This window comes from Arachis ipaensis, chromosome B2 (assembly GCF_059453495.1).
Source record: "Arachis ipaensis isolate K30076 ecotype BB chromosome B2, ASM5945349v1, whole genome shotgun sequence".
NCBI classification, from domain to species: Eukaryota; Viridiplantae; Streptophyta; class Magnoliopsida; order Fabales; family Fabaceae; genus Arachis; species Arachis ipaensis.
This window is the reverse complement of record NC_142437.1, coordinates 92,234,919-92,243,229: the sequence shown is the minus strand read 5'-3', so window position 1 is coordinate 92,243,229 and position 8,311 is coordinate 92,234,919. Positions and strand designations below refer to the sequence as shown.

The following is an 8,311-nucleotide window of genomic DNA, read 5'->3' as shown; positions in this document are numbered from 1 at the left end:
GTTAAATTTTCTAAAATAGAGGAGGGAAGAGAAGAAGAAATTTTTGAGAATTAAGAGAGAAGAGAGTTAGTTAGGTGGTTTTGAAAAAGAAGAGAGATATTTTCGAAAATTTGAGAGATATGAGAGTTAGTTAGGTGGTTTTGAAAAAGAAGAGAGAGAATATGAGAGTTAGTTCTCGAAAATTAAGAAGAGAGAGTTAGTTAGGTGGTTTTGAAAAAGATGAGAAAGAAGATAAGATATTAATTAAGAAAAGATAAAATAAAAATAAAAATAAAAGATAAGATAAGAAAAGATTTGAATTTTAAAAATAAGATAAAAAGTAAGATAAGAAAAGATTTTGAAATTAGAATTTGAAATTAGAAAAAGATAAGATATGAAATTAAAAAGATTTGAAATTGATTTTCAAAAGATAAGATTTTGAAATTTGATTTTGAAAAAGATATGATTTTGAAAATTTAAAATTTGAAAAAGATAAGATAAGATTTTTAAATTTTGAAAAAGATATGATAAGTTTTGAAAAAGATAAGATTTTTGAAAAAGATATGATTTTTAATTTTGAAAAATTCGATTTTTAAAAACTTGACAACTAAGATAAGATAAGATAAAAATTTTAAAATTGAAATCTGAATTTTATTTTGAATTTTTGAAAATTATGTTAGAAATTTGTTAGAAAATATATTTTTTTTATTTTTTAAATTTTATGATGAAAGAGAAAAACACAAAAAAGACACGAGGCTTAAAATTTTTAGATCTAGCATCTCTTGATTTTCGAAAATTTGGAGGGAAATCCCAAGGGACACCAAATTTAAAAATTTTAAGATCAAAACATATGCAAGACTCAAGAACACCTTGAAGACTTACAAGAACACAAAGAACAAAATTTAAAGACTCAAAGAACTTAAGAACATAAAAAAAAAGAACACCAAACTTAAAATTTTTAGAAAACCAAAAGTAAATTTTCGAAAAACACAAAGAAAAATAAAAAGAAAACACCAAACTTAAAGACTTGACACAAGATTAAACCAAAGAAAAATTATTTTTGAGAAATTTTTTTTAAAAAGGAAGACTCATAAAAATCGAAAAACACAACAAGAACAAAAACAAAAGACTCAAAAAAAGAACAAAGATAAAAAAAGATAATAAAAAATTTTTTGAAAAGGTTTTTATGATTTTCGAAAATTTGAAGAAGAAGAAAATAAAAATTAACGACTCAATTAAAATAATGTAAAATAAACTTACCTGATCTAAGGAGCAAAACAATGCAGCAGTTTGTCCAAACTCAACAATCCCAGCAATGGTGCCAAAAACTTGGTGCGCGTGTACGCAAAACCCACACTATTTCGTACAACAGCAGCAATACCAGCAAGTGCACTGGGTCGTCCAAGTAATACCTAAGCGAGTTAGGCTCGATCCCACGAGGATTGTGGCTTGAAGCAACATATGGTTGTCTTGCAAGTTTTAGTCAGGCGGAATCAGAAGGTCTTTGGATTAGAGGAAACTATTCAAAATTTGTATTTGTAAAACAAGTGTTTTCAGGGATAGGAATAGAGTTGAGAGTCGGAGTTGCTTTGTCTTTCTGAACAAACTCTGGTACTATTATCTTCTTTGCTTGTGAATGATCTTCTTCTATGGCAGGCTGTAAGTGATCAAAGTCATTGCCCGTGGTCATTAATCTCCTCTGTTACAGAATTAACACGGCCGTGGCCATTGGACGTAGTTACTCAATCTGACGAAGGGTGAAGCGCATAGCAGTCCATTCTCTTGGCGATCCTACTCAAAATGCCACAAACAAGGTCAAATCTTCCGGATCAGAGAACGCTGCTTCTTTGGATTCTAGTCTATACCATGGAGACCCTAATCTCCCCAGAGATCGGCTGAACTGGTGTCTCGAGAAGTCCCCAACGAAATCGTGGATTAACCATCTGAGAGATGTATAAACATAGTTGTTGGCTCGTGCTTTTCTTCCAGGTATTCACACGAACCCAAGTAGACGCGGGTGTTTGTCAGGCACGTTCATCTTAATGTGATGACCAGAGCTAATTTGTCTGATCATCCTGCTCACCACGATGAAGATCGAAATATACATCTTAGAGATAGATCAAACATAGATGGAAGAAGAAATAATAGTACTTTTTATTAATTCATAGGACTCAGCAGGGCTCCTCCCCTCAACATAGGAGGTTTAGAAACTCATACTGAAGGTAAAAACAATGGAAAAACGTGAATAATGAGAAAAGTGATGTCCATTCCGTTCCCCCTAAATTACATAGATCAAATCCTTTAAATACTAAACAAATGACTAGTAAGGGTAAAATAGTCTATCTAGTGCTAAAATCCACTTCTGGGTCCCACTTGGTGAGTGTTTGGGCTAAGTTTTAATGAGATCCAAGTTCTATAAGGCTCCTTGGGCGTGGAACGCTAGCTAGGGGGTCTTCTCTGGGCCTTTGGATGCTGGGCTCTGCTCTTTGGGCGCTGGACGCCTGAAAGGGGGCAGGAAGCTGGCGTTGGATGCCAATTTTGGGCCTTCTAATCCGAAGCAAAGTATGGACTATAATATATTGCTGTAAAGCTACGGAAGTCAGATTTCCATATCCGTTGAGAGCACTCAATTTGGACTTCTATAGCTCCAGAAAAGCTCTTCCGAATGCAGACAGGTTAGATTTGGACAGCATCTGCAGTGCTTTCTCTGTCTCTGAATCAGACTTCTGCTCCAACTCCTCAATTTCAGCAAGAAAATACCTGAAATTGTCTAAAAATACAAAAACTCATAGTAGAATCCAAAAATGTTTAACACTGAAACCTATAAAAATTTAATAATAACTAAATAAAAACTACTAAAAACTGTATGAAAATGATGGCAAAAAGCGTATAAAATATCTGCTCATCATACACCACTTTCGAAAAAGGTACCAGGTCAAAGACACTGAGCGTCGACTACATCATAATCGATGTAAGCTCGTACAATGCCTTAATAGGTCAGACCACCTTGAACCGATTTGCTGCTGTTGGTTTTACTCGTCACATCTGCATGAAACTTTCCACAGCAGAAGGGATTGCAACTGTAAAGGGGGACCAAAAGTTGGCCCAAAAATGTTATGATGAGAGCCTCAGTTTGAAGGGCAATCCAGGGAGGAAAGAAGTCAACACCATCGAGTTAGAAGGGGTCTGAACTCGTGAAGAGGTACAAATTGGAAACCACCCTGACAAGACAACAAGCATAGGGGAAAATCTAGAAGGAAGCCTGAAGGAATATCTCGTTGACCTGTTAAGGGAAACTCTGATCTCTTTGCTTGGAAAGCATCGAACATGCCCGACATAAATCTCGACCTGATGTCCCATAAACTCACAGTATATCTGGGCTCTCGACCCATTCAGCAGAAGCATAGAAAGCTCAGACCAGAAAGGACACAGGTCATAGAAGAGCAAGTACAAGCCTTACTGGAGGCAGGGTTTAAAAGAGAAGTAAAATATCCACGGTGGTTAGCTAACGTTGTGTTGGTGAAAAAACAAAACGAAAAGTGAAGAATGTGTGTTGATTATACCGATATGAATAAAGCCTACCCTAAATACCCTTATCTGCTCCCAAGCATTGATGCTCTGGTTGACTCAGCCTCAGGCTATAGATATTTGTCCTTTGTGGACGCCTACTCGGGATACAATCAAATCTCGATGTATAAGCCAGATCAAGAGAATACCTCGTTCATAATACCAAAGGCTAACTATTGCTACATAGTAATGCCTTTTGAATTGAAGAACGCAGGGGCTATATACCAAAGATTAATGAACAAAGTGTTCTCCCCTCACATAGAAAAACTCATGGAGGTATACGTGGATGACATGCTTGTTAAGATCAAAGAGGACGCGACACTATTGTCCGACTTCTCCGAGGCATTCTCTACTATAAGAAAGCATAAAATGAGGTTAAATCCCTTAAAATTCACCTTTGCAATAGAAGCTGGGAAGCTCCTAGGGTTTATGTTAACCCAAAGAAGAATAGAAGCAAACCCGGATAAATGGCAAGCTATACTCAACATGAAAAGCCTGACTTATGTTAAAGAGGTCTAACAACTAAATGAAAGGTTGCCAGCCCTATCTCGATTCTTAGCCAGATCATCCCTGAAATCACTCCCCCTTTACTCAATCCTAAGGAAGGGGAAGCAATTTAAATGGACCCCAGAATGTGAACAAGCCATCCAGGACTTCAAAGCATTCTTGGGGCAACCGCCCATACTCACCCGACCCATCAAAGGGGAAGAGCTCATGCTGTACTTAGCAGTAGGAAGCCGAGCTATAGCTTTGGCCTTCGTCCGAGAAGACGAAAGGGGATAGCAGCCTATCTATTTTATCAGCAAATCTCTATAGGTGGTAGAGTTGAACTATCAAAAGATAGAGAAGTTTGCTTATGCCCTTATCTTCATATCTCGACGGCTCTGACCTTAATTCCAGGCTCATACCATCAAAGTCCGCACTAATCAACCAATGAAATATATTTTATAAAAGACAGACTTGGTAGGTCGGATGCTACAATAGGCTGTGGAGCTGTCCAAATTCGACCTGAAGTATGAAGCTCGGATAGCAATTAAATCACAATACCTTGCCGACTTCGTCGCTGAATACACTAAAAGCCTGGGAAACCTAGTAATATGGAGTCTATACGTGGATGGATCATAAAACAAAGCTGGAAGTGGAGCAAGTGTTATTCTAGAAAGTGATAAAGGAACTCGGATAGATCTATCCTTAAGATTCAAGTTCTCTACTCCAACAATCAAGCAGAGTATGAAACACTACTTGCTGGCTTGAAGCTGGCTAAAGAAGTAGAAGCAGAAAAAGTGGTGGTGTTCAGTGATTCGCAAGTAATAACTTCACAAATTAATGGCACCTATCAAGCTAAAGATCCCACTATGAAGAAATACTTGGATAAAACCCGAGAATAACTGACACACTTTTTGGAAAGTGAGGTTCGACATATAGCCCGGGAATCCAACGCCCGAGTAGATACCTTCTCATAATTAGCAAGCACCAAGCCAGGGTGCAACAATAGAAGTCTCATTCAAGAGACCCTGAAATCACCATCCATATCAAAGGAGGAGGAAGTACTGACTATAGCAAATCAACATTTAGGGTAGATGACTCCCATAGTCAACTACCTCATATTCTATGTACTCCCCAAGGATGAAAAAGAAGCCAGAAGGCCCGTAAAATAGGCACAAAATTACACACTGGTCCACAATATCTTATACAAAAGAGGGATCTCAACACCCCTCTTAAAATGAGTTCCGACATCTAATACAAAGGAAGTCTTAGAAGACGTACATAGTGGTATATGTGAAAATCACTTGGGAGCTCGGTCACTGGCCAAAAAAGTGATCCGAGCTGGCTTTTTCCGACCGACCTTACAGAAGGAGGCAGCCGAATTTGTCAAGGCATGTCTGCCTTGCCAGAAACATGCTAATTTCCATGTGGCGCCTCCTAAAGAGCTCATCAGTATTACCTCACCATGGCCATTTGTGAAATGGGCCTTGATCTACTCGGACTTTTCCACAAGAACCAGGCCAAGTCAAATACCTCACAGTAGGGATTGACTACTTCACCAAATAGATTAAGGTGGAGCCCTTAGTAATTATCACTGCTCAAAGAAATCAGAAATTCTTGTATAAGAACATTGTCACAAGGTTTGGAGTTTTCCACTCCATCACCACGGACAATGGGACTCAATTTACCTACTCAACCTTTAGGAACTTGGTGGCCGACCCAAAAATAAAACACCAGTTCTCATCGGTAGAGCACCCCTAGGCCAATGGACAGGCTGAAGCTGCCAACAAAGTCATATTGGCCAGGTTAAAGCGCCGATTGCAAGATGCGAAAGGAGCTTGGGCAGACGAGCTCTCTCAAGTCTTATGGGCATATTGGACCACCCCACATTCCACAACGGGAGAATCACCCTTCCGACTTGCTTACGGAATGAAAGCAATGATTCCTATAGAAGTAGCTGAAGAATCACCTAGAGTCATGTTTTACAATGAAAGAGTTAACACCCAAGCACAAAAAAAAGAGCTCGACCTCCTTTATGAAGTCCGGAAAAGAGCTCGGATTAGGTAGGAAGCTCTGAAGCAAAAGATGGCTCTAAGGTACAACCAAAAGGTGATCAAAAGGAACTTCATCACCAACGACCTCATCTTGATCCGAAATGACATCGGAACATAGAAATCAGGAGAAGGAAAGCTGGCCGCAAATTAGAAAGGACCTTATAAGATAGTAGAGGTCTTAGGCAAATGTTACTACAAAGTGTTCGACCTCCAAGGGCGAGAGCTCCCGAGGTCCTGGTACGCTTGTAACCTGAGAAAATACTATAGCTAGGTAGTAAACCTTGTTTAATTGGTGCACTCTTTTTTCCAACTTCAAGGGCTTTTTTAACAAGGCTCCAACACGAGGGCTAGGGATGTTCAAACACCTAGTATGCTTTTGTAAAGGAATTTCTTAAATATCAATAAAAATTCCTATTCTCTTTCTTTCTTTAAAAGTTTCCTATCTTGAACGCATTAATTTGAGCTAGATAAACCGCGAAAATCATTGCCCGACCTAAAGTAGTTGGCAACATGAAGCGATGAGGTATAAGTTAATGTAAGATGTTATATAAATAACTCGTACAAAGCGACCTTAAGAAGGATGGATAAAAAACGATTTGTAAAAGTAACTTAACAAAGGCCGACTACCCGAAGTCGGATCTAAGGAAGGAAACTGATAACTCTTAAAAATTTGCTAAGACTCAAAATTCAAAGCTAGCCATACCCTCCTACGAGAACATAACTTCATTTAAAAAACACAAAGGTACTTTGCAATATAAAAGGTTTTGAACAATACTTCATAAAAAATAAAGTTGTGAAAACAACTAAATGAAAGAAAAAGGTGTTCAGAAAACCTACAAGCTATTACAAAAGCGTTATAAGGCCCATAGTCAGGCCGTACTAGAAATCTAAAAGCAAGAGTGTAAAAAGCTTAAAGAGGAGTAAGGTCCTCGCTCGTAACTATATCTTTCTTGGCCGAAGGAGTTGGAGGATGAACGGACACTGGCATGGTTGGAAGGCCAGCAGAAGCTGAAGAAGAAGTCTCCAAGTCCCGAAGTCTTCAAGTTAAGGGGAGGCTCGTCCTCATCTTCCTCAGGGACAGGGACGATCTTATCGTCCACTACAATATTATCTGTGCTGAAAAGAGAAAGATCAAGTTCGAAAGCCAAGACCTTGATTTGGGCTTGTAGGTTTTCAAACATCTCGGGTATAGCTCTCTTCCGACTTCTTTATTTTCTCCTCAGCCAAAGTAGCAGCAGCCTCCGACTTCATTGACCTCTCCCGAGCTCTCTTCAGGTCGGTTTTCAAAGTCTCCCTCTCTTGCTCCAGCTCCTTTTTAATCTCGTTAAGTCTCTCTACATCAGCACGGGCAGCCATCAGAGCACTAGTCGTGGCTTGTATAGGAGTGCCCCTCAGCTCCTTGGCCAAAGTGTCGCACACTCTGATCGTGCGAAGCCCTCCTCTAGCTAGGACTTGAAGGTGATTCTGAAGGGCCACGTCATCCGTACTCACGTGGTGATGAGGGAGAAGGTTCTCTTCACCCCAAGCCAATGCATCAAAATTTCTTGAGTAGATACTATTCCCCTCATCCACCTTCTGTCTCTTGGAGGGCGGTTCTACTGAAGAGGGACACTGAGGAGAAGGATCCAAGGGTATAAGCCAGGAAGCAGGGTTCGAGATGATTATTTTTGAATCTGAAAGGTCGGACTCCGACTTCTTAGGGGAAGATCGGGTGGAGGAGGATCCGTGTTCTTTCTACAATTGAAGATTTTGAGCTACCACATTTTTTTTGCGCTTCTTAGAGTCCTCATGTGAGCAGATTTCGGAGCCATGCTCTCTACAAAGAAAACAGAGAAAAAATTAAATAAAGACAAGCAATAATGTTAACCGAAAATCAGAAAAGCCAAGAGAAAGAGAGCTACCCAGCTCGGACTTCAGAAGGTTAGGATCCCCTAAGAACCTTTTCGTATCCAAGTAAGGAGCTCGGCCCCAAGCATCCAGAAAAAAGTTTACAACACTCTTTTCAAGGTCATCTAAATCCTTATAGTCAGGCTTAAAGGTGACCAAGGTGTCTTGCCAGTATAAGGGAAATGAGGCTCACGGTTCTCGCCTAAGAAGAAAGAACAGACTTCCTCAATGCCCCCGGACTTTGAAAAAGTGGTTCTTAAAGTCATGAAAAGAGTCGTCAAAAATGGCAAACACCTTCCAACCTTGAACAGCTCTGAAAGATACCCAACCCGACTTTT

General features: G+C 39.5%; 1 pseudogene; it reads right to left on the bottom strand.

Annotated features, from left to right (window-relative positions):
• Positions 1 to 6,996: 6,996 nt before the first annotated feature.
• Positions 6,997 to 7,849, bottom strand: LOC148574851 (uncharacterized; annotated as a pseudogene).
• Between the last annotated feature and the right edge of the window lie 462 nt (positions 7,850 to 8,311).